Here is a 9,454-nt window from a genome sequence, read left to right on the forward strand (position 1 = left end):
AGTGAATGTGCCAATAAGGTATTTGTGGTAGTTGAAATTATGCTATTTGTAGACTATTAACCAAAATGCTGTGTTAGAACAGTGACATTATGGTTTTTTAATTTTTTTTTGAAGATTTTTTCCATTTCTTTGACAGAGAGAGAGAGTACAAGAAGGCAGAACTGCAGGTAAAGGGAGAGCGAGAAGCAGGCTCCCCACTGTGCAGAAAGCCTGATATAGGACTTGATCCCGGGGCTGATACATGTCCCGAGCTGAAGGCAGACACTTAACTAAGTGAGCCATCCGGGTGCCCCAGCATTATGGTTTATGTTTCCCTGTTGCTTTCTGAGTTTTCTTTTAATGCTGTTATAGCATTTTTGTCAGTAGCTATATTTGTATGTATGTATATCCTACGTTGATTAATAAAGATACAATGATATTGTTTTTGCAAATTATAATTTTTAAGAAAAAATATTTTATGAGAGAGAGAGCAAGAGAGCACACATGCAGGGGGCAAGGGGAGAGGGAGAAGCAGAGGCCCCGCTGATCAGGGAGCCTGATGTGTGACCGATCCCCAGACCCTGAGATCATGACCTGAGCTGAAGGTAGATGCTTAACCGACTGAGCCACCCAGGTGCCCCACAAATTGTGAGTTTAAAAGTTGTCAGCAGGGAGACATTTTGATGCAGTTGAATGAGGACTGGTTTGAGAAATCTGGGGACCTGGATTTTTTTTTTAAGATTTTTATTTATTTATTTGACAGACGGGGATCACAAGTAGGCAGAGAAGCTGGCAGAGAGAGAGGAGGAAGCAGGCTCCCTGCCGAGCAGAGAGCCTGATGCGGGGCTCGATCCCAGGATCCTGGGATCATGACCTGAGCTGAAGGCAGAGGCCTCAACCCACTGAGCCACCCATTGGGACCTGGATTTTAATCCCAGCTCTGCCATCATGATCAAGTGATATCCCCATTCTGTGCCTTAGTTTCTCCATGGGTAAAATGAAGAGGGTGGGCAAGATGGTCTCCATGGTCTCTTTTTCAGCCCTCAGTCCTTTTTTCGTGTATGTGTATTTAATGATTGCTCAAAGTACTTGAGATTTTATTTTATTTTTTTTTAAAGATTTTATTTATTTATTTGACAGAGAGAAATCACAAGTAGATGGAGAGGCAGGCAAAGAGAGAGAGAGAGGGAAGCAGGCTCCCTGCCGAGCAGAGAGCCCGATGCGGGACTCGATCCCAGGACCCTGAGATCATGACCTGAGCTGAAGGCAGCGGCTTAACCCACTGAGCCACCCAGGCGCCCAGTACTTGAGATTTTAAAAGGTCAATATAAGTTTAAAGATTATATCAGAATTTTTGTTTGAGTTGGAGCAGGAAAAGTAACTGCGTCTTTCTTTCTTTCAACCTACTGATCATTTCAACTAGGTGTTTAATACAACATATTCTTTCTTTTTATTAACATATAATGTATTATTTGCCCCAGGGGTACAGGTCTGTGAATCGCCAGATTTACACACTTCACAGCACTCACCATAGCACATACCCTCCCCAATGTCCATAACCCCACCCCCGCAGCCCTCAGTTTGTTTTGTGAGATTAAGAGTCTCTTATGGTTTGTCTCCCTCCCGATCCCATCTTGTTTCATTTTTTCCTTCCCTACCCTCCAAACCCTGCACTTTGCCTCTCAACTTCCTCATTTCAGGGAGATCATATGATAATTGTCTTTCTCTGGTTGACTTATTTTGCTCAGCACATACCTTCTAGTTCCATCCATGTTGTTGCAAATGGCAAGATTTCATTTCTTTTGATGGCTACATAGTATTCCATTGTATATATATACACCACCTCTTTTTTTTTAAATTTTATTTATTTATTTGACAGACAGAGATCACAAGTAGGCAGAGAGAGAGAGGAGAAAGCAGGCTCCCTGCAGAGCAGAGAGCCCGATGTGGGGCTTGATCCCAGGACCCTGGGATCATGACCTGAGCTGAAGGCAGAGGCTTTAACCCACTGAGCCACCAGGCACCCCGCACCACCTCTTCTTTATCTGTTCATCTGTGATGGACATCTAGGTTCTTTCCATAGTCTGGCTATTGTGAACATTGCTGCTATAAGCATTCGGTGCATGTGCCCCTTCAGATCACTACATTTGTATCTTTAGGGTAAATACCCAGTAGTGCGATTGCTGGGTCATAAGGTAGCTCTATCTTTCAACTTTTTGTGGAACCTCCATGCTGTTTTCCAGAGTGGCTGCACCAGCTTGCATTCCCACCAACAGTGTAGGAGGGTTCCCCCTTTCTCCCCATCCTCGCCAGCATCTGTCATTTCCTGACTTGTCAATTTTAGCCATTCTGACTGGTGTGAGGTGGTATCTCATTGTGGTTTTGATTTGTATTTCCTTGATGCCGAGTGATGTGGAGCACTTTTTCATGTGTCCGTTGGCCATCTGGATGTCTTTACAGAAATGTCTGTTCATGTCCTCTGCCCATGTCTTGATTGGATTATCTGTTCTTTGGGTGTTGAGTTTGCTAAGTTCTTTATAGATTTTGGATACTAGTCCTTTATCTGATATGTCATTTGCAAATATCTCCTCCCATTCTGTCAGTTGTCTTTTGGTTTTGTTGACTGTTTCTTTTGCTGTGCAAAAGCTTTTGATCTTGATGAAGTCCAGTGGTTCTTTTTACCCTTGCTTCCCTTGCCTTTGGTGATGTTTCTAGGAAGACGTTGCTGTGGCTGAGGTCAAAGAGGTTGATGTCTGTGTTCTCCTCAGGGATTTTGATGGATTCCTTTCTCACATTGAGGTCTTTCATCCATTTTGAGTCTGTTTTTGTGTGTGGTGTAAGGAAGCGGTCCAGTTTCATTATTCTGCATGTGGCTGTTCGATTTTCCCAAAACCATTTGTTGAAGAGACTGTTTTTTTTTCCATTGGACATTCTTTCCTGCTTTGTCAAAGATTAGTTGGCCATAGAGTTAAGGGTCTATTTCTGGGCTCTCTCTCTGTTTTTTTTTTTTTTTTTAGATTTTACTTATTTATTTGACAGGGAGAGAGAGAGATCACAAGTAGGCAGAGAGGCAGGCAGAGAGAGAGGGGGAAGCAGGCTCCCTGCCGAGCAGAGAGCCCGATGTGGGGCTTGATCCCAGGACCCTGAGACTATGACCTGAGCCAAAGGCCGAGGCTTAACCTACTGAGCCACCCAGGTGCCCCTCTGGGCTCTCTCTTCTGTTCCATTAATATATGTGTCTGTTTTTGTGCCAGTACCATACTGTCTTGATGATGACAGCTTTGTAATAGAGCTTGAAGTCTGGAATTGTGATGCCACCAACTTTGACTTTCTTTTTCAACATTCCTCTGGCTATTTGAGGTCTTTTCTGGTTCCATATAAATTTTAGGATTATTTGTTCCATTTCTTTGAAAAAAATGGGTGGAATTTTGATAGGGATTGCATTAAACGTGTAGATTGCTTTAGGTAGCATAGACATTTTCACAATATGTGTTCTTCCAATCCATGAGCATGCAACATTTTTCCATTTCTTTGTGTCTTCCTCAGTTTCTTTCTTGAGTACTTTATAGTTTTCTGAGTACAGATTCTTTGCCTCTTTGGTTAGGTTTATTCCTAGGTATCTTATGGTTTTGGGTGCAATTGTAAATGGGTTCGACTCCTTAATTTCTCTTTCTTCTGTCTTGTTGTTGGTGTATAGAAATGAAGCTGATTTCTGGGCATTGATTTTATATCCTGACACTTTACTGAATTCCTGTACAAGTTCTAGCAGATGTGGAGTGGAGTCTTTTGGGTTTTCCACATAAAGTATCATATCATCTTCAAAGAGTGATAGTTTGACTTCTTCTTTGTCAATTTGGATGCCTATAATTTGTTTTTTACTGTCTGATTGCAAAGGCTAGGACTTCTAGTACTAGAGTGAATAGCAGTGGAGATAATGGACATCCCTGCCATGTTCCTCACTTTAGTGGAAGAGCTCTCAGTTTTTCTCCATTGAGAATGATACTCGCTGTGGGTTTTTCATAGAGGGCTTTGATGATATTGAGGTATGTACCCTCTATCCCAACACTGTGAGGAGTTTTGATCAAGAAAGGATGCTGTACTTTGTCAGATGATTTTTCAGCATCTATTGAGAGTATCTTGTGGTTCTTGTTCCTTCTTTTATTAATGTGTTGTATCACATTGATTGATTTGCAGATGTTGAAGCAACCTTGCAGCCCAGGAATAATCCCACTTGGTTATGGTGAATAATCCTTTTAATGTACTGTTGGATCCTGTTGGCTAGTATTTTGGTGAGAATTTTTGCATCTGTGTTCATCAAGGATATTGGTCTGTAATTCTTTTTAGTGGGGTCTTTGTCTGGTTTTGGGATCAAGGTAATCATGGCCTCATAAAATGAGTTTGGAAGATTCCTTCCATTTTTATTTTTTGGGACAGTTTCAGGAGAATAGGTATTAATTCTTCTTTAAATGTTTGGTAGAATTCCCCTGGAAAGCTGTCTGGCCTGGGCTCTTGTTTGTTGGAAGATTTTTGAGGACTGTTTCCATCTCCTTACTGGTTATGGGTCTGTTTAGGCTTTCTATTTCTTCCTGGTTCAGTTTTGGTAGTTTATACATTCTCTAAGAATGCATCCATTTCTTCCAGATTGTCAAATTTGCTGGCATATAGTTGCTCATAATATGTTCTTATAATTGTTTGTGTAATGGTTGTGATCTCTCGTCTTTCATTCATGATTTTATTTATTTGAGTCCTTTCTCTTTTCTTTTTGATAAGTCTGACCAGGGCTTTATCAATCTGATTAATTCTTTCAAAGAACCAGCTCCTAGTTTCGTTATTTGTTCTACTATGGTTTTGGTTTCTATTTCTTGATTTCTGCTTTGATCTTGATTATTTCTCTTCCCCTGGGTTGTGTACTTGAGACCTTTCTTGTTTCTTGAGAAGGCTTGTATCGCAATGTACTTTCCTCACAGGACTGCTTTTGCTGTGTGCCACAGATTTTGAACAATTGTGTTTTCATTATCATTTGTTTCCATGAATTTTTTCAATTCTTCTTTAATTTCCTGGTTGACCCATTCATTCTTTAGTAGGATTCTCTTTAGCCTCCATGTATTTGAGTTCTTTCCAAATTTCCTCTTGTGATTGAGTTCTAGCTTCAGAGCATTGTGGTCCGAAAATATGCAGGGATTGGTTTCAATTCTTTGGTAATGGTTGAGACCTGATTTGTGACCCAGGATGTGATCTATTCTGGAGAATGTTCCATGTTCACCAGAGAAGAATGTGTATTCTGTTGCTTTGGAATGGAATGTTCTGAATGTATCTGTGATGTCCATTTGGTCCAGTGTGTCATTTAAGGCCTTTATTTCCATGTTGATCTTTTGCTTGGATGATCTGTCCGTTTCAGTGAGGGGGTGTTAAAGTCTCCTACTATTGTTGTATTATTGCTGATGTGTTTCTTTGATTTCATTACTAAGTGGTTTTATATAGTTGGCTGCTCCCATGTTAGGGGCATAGATATTTAAAATTGTTAGATCTTGTTGGACAGATCCTTTGAGTATGATATAGTGTTCTTCCTCATCTCTTATTATAGTCTTTGGCTTAAAATCTAATTTATCTGGATTAATTAGGATTAATTAATTAATTAATTAAGGATTGCCACCCCATCTTGCTTTTGGTGTCCATTAGTATGGTAAATTGTTTTCCACCCTCTCACTTTAAATCTGGAGGTGTCTTTGGGCCTAAAGTGAGTTTGTTGTAGACAGCATATTGATGGGTTTTGTTTTTTTATCCATTCTGATACCCTGTGTCTTTTGATTGGGGCATTTAGCCCATTTACATTCAGGGTAACTATTGAGAGATATGAATTGAGTGCCATTGTATTGCCTGTAAGGTGACTGCTACTGTTTATTGTCTCTGTTCCTTTCTGGTCTGTTACTTTTAGGCTCTCTCTTTGCTTAGAGGACCCCTTTCAATATTTCCTATAGGGTTGGTTTGGTGTTTACAAATTCTTTTAGTTTTTGTTTTTCCTGGAAGCTTTTTATCTCTCCTTCTATTTTCAGTGATAGCCTAGCTGCCTATAGTATTCTTGGTTGCATGTTTTTCTCATTTAGTGCTCTGAATATATCATGCCAGTTGTTTCTGGCCCACCAGGTGTCTGTGGATAAGTCTGCTGTCAGTCTAATATTTTCATCATTGTATGTTACAGACTTCTTGTCCCGAGCTGCTTTCAGGATTTTATCTTTGTCACTAAGACTTGTAAGTTTTACTATTAGATGATGGGGTAGACCTATTTTTATTGATTTTGAGGTGGGTTCTCTATGCCTTCTTGATTTTGGTGCTTGTTCCCTTTGTCATGTTAGGGAAATTCTCTACTATAATTCATTCCAGTATACCATCTGCCCCCCCCTTTGTTCTTCTTCTGGAATCCCAATTATTCCAATATTGTTTCATCTTATGGTATCACTTATCTCTGGAATTCTCCCCTCATGGTCCAGTAGTTGTTTGTGTCTCTTGCTCAGCGTCTTTATTCTCCATTATTTGGTCTTCTATATCACTAATTCTCTCTTCTGCCTCATTTATCCTAGCAATAAGAGCCTCCATTTTTGATTGCACCTCATTAATAGCTTTTTTGATTTCAGCTTGGTTAGATTTTAGTTCTTTTATTTCTCCAGAAAGGACTTTTATTTCTCCAGACAGGGTTTCTCTAATATCTTCCATGCCTTTTTTGAGCCCAGCTAGCACCTTGAGAATCGTCATTCTGAACTCTAGATCTGACATATTACCAATGTCCATATGATTAGGTCCCTAGCCTTTGGTACTGCCTCTTGTGCTTTTGTGTGTGTGTGTGTGTGTGTGTGTGTGTGTGGTGAGTTTTCCTGCCTTGTCATTTTATCCAGATAAGAATATATGAACGAGAGAATAAAATGCCAAAATCGTGGCAATGACCCCAGAAAAATGTACACTAACTAAATCAGAAGAGATCCCAAATTAGGGGGAGAAAAAAGGAGGTAAAAAAAAATTTTTTTAAAATTAAAAAAAATATATTAGACTGTTGAATAGAACAGAGACACCCACTTGATTTTGAGTGTATTTTGGTATCTTAGAAGTAACTACCTCCCAAAATTTTAAAGAAAGAAAAACATATATATATATATATATATATACACACACACACACACACACACACACACACAAATAAGGGTAAACATGATGAAGGGATGGAATATGACTGTAAAGATGAAGATTTAAAAAAAAATTCTAAAAAAGGAATTGATAAGTTGGTTGGAAAAAGAAAGAAAAAAAAAGTGGAGAGAATTTGCTCAGGCTGGAGACTACAACAAAGCCCTGTGCTAGATTTAGGGTATATTTTGATCTATTAGAAGAAATTGTATCCCAAAATTTTTTTAGAAGAAAATACCCTATGTGTATACAAAAAATAAAGTTAGATACAATGAAGGATAAAATATGACTATAATGATGAAGGTTTTAAAAGATTTTTCTAGAAAGGTATTGTTAAGATAAATTAGTTAACAAACATTAAAAGAGGAAAGAAAAAAGTTAAAAAAATTAGAATAAGAAAAAAATAAAATTAAAAAAAAAAGTAATTAACTTTGCAAGACTTAAGAATCATGGGGAGAAAGCCATGAGTTCCATGCTTTGCTTTCCCCTCCTCTGGAATTTCGCTGTTCTCCTTGATCTGTGAGCTTAGTCTTGGCTGGATTTCTTGTTGATCTTCTGGGGGAGCGGCCTGTTGCAGTGATTCTCGAGTGTCTTTGCCCGAGGCAGAATTGCACCCCCCTTACCAGGGGCGGGGCTAAGTAATCCACTCCGGTTCGCTTTTGGGAGCTTTTGTTCCCTGAACGCTTTCCGTAGAGTTCCGGAGGACGGGAATGAAAATGGCGGCCTCCCGGTCTCCAGCCGGAGGAGCCAAGAGCTCAGGGCCCCACTCCTCAGTGCGCCCTCAGAGAAAAGCTCTCAATTACTCCTGTCTCCCTGGCCTCTGGCCGCGCTCCGAGCTCACCCGGCCTGTGACTGAGCGTTTCTCTCTTTGGCACACAGCCGCATTTGGAGTCTCCAAACCCGGCAGATTTATGCCATGCTGCTCTTCTGGTGGAGGAAGGTGAGTCTCCCCGGATCTGCTACTTGTGGGGTCTTGCTCACAAAGCAGTGGTCCGACTGTGCTGCGGATCATAGTTCAAAGTAACCCAGATCTGAGAGCTCACTCCTCAGTTCCGTCTCTGTAGCCTGCTTCCCTGCTCTGATACCTGTGAGCTCTGCGACACTCAGACATCCCTGATCCTTCTGTGGCCCCACGGGACCTGAGACCCCCCTGACCCCGCGAGGGCTCCACCCCCGCTTAGTCTCTGGAGCAATGTCCCTCAGTGGAGCAGACTTCTAAAAGTTCAGATTTTGTGCTCCATTGCTCCACCGCTTGCCGGTAGCGGGCCCCTTCCCCCGTGGTCTGTCTTCCCATTGCTTTGGATTCACTTGTCTGCATGTCCTACGTTTCAGAAGGTGGTTGATTTTCTGTTTCTAGAATTGCTGCTCTTCTTCTCTTCTATCTCCTGTTGGGTTTGTAGGTGTTCAGAATGGTTTGATAACTATCTAGCTGATCTCCTGCAACCTGATGTCATCTCAGTCTGCTACTCCTCTGCCATCTTGACTCTCCCCCCAATACAACATATTCTATAGTAACTTTTTAACTTGAACTTTTTCACACATATACTTTCTTTATCTTTTATATAGATATATAGATATAGATATAAACTTCAAGATAGTCCTTTTTTCCCTATTCAATACTACCTTCTTATAAAGAATATAATAAGAAAGATGGGGTATATATATATATATCTCATATTTCAAAGATCAGAAGTTAAAATTAAAATAATAAATATTTTTTATCATTTGTGCTTTTTTGAGTGACTTTTCTGAAAGATCTTTGTCTAACTTAAAGTCACAAAGATTTCTCCTATGCTTATTCTTGATGTTTTATAGTTTTAGGTCTCATATGAAGGTTTATAATCTATTTTGAGTTAAATTTAGTAGATGGTACAAGGTAAGTGTTGTATTATTTTTTTTCCAGTGTGGATATTTAGTTCTTTAGTTCTATTTAGTTCTTCTAGCACAATTTCTTTTGAACTTTGTGAATATATATATATATAAAAGATTTATATATTATAATATATATTATATTATATATTTATATAAATATATACCATATATTAAATATATTTATATTATTTACATTATATATAATGTAAATAATGTATAATTTATATTATTTACATTATATAATGCAAATAATGTATAATAATATTATATATAATGTATAATGTATATATAATGGATATAATGTAATTATATAATATATTATATATATTATAATTATATAATTATATACCCCATCCTTCTTACAGCTAAAGCAGCCATACCAGAGCAGGTCTGACAATAGGGAAATACCATAGTGGAAGGAAACAACTGA

This window comes from Mustela erminea, chromosome X (assembly GCF_009829155.1).
Source record: "Mustela erminea isolate mMusErm1 chromosome X, mMusErm1.Pri, whole genome shotgun sequence".
NCBI lineage: Eukaryota > Metazoa > Chordata > Mammalia > Carnivora > Mustelidae > Mustela > Mustela erminea.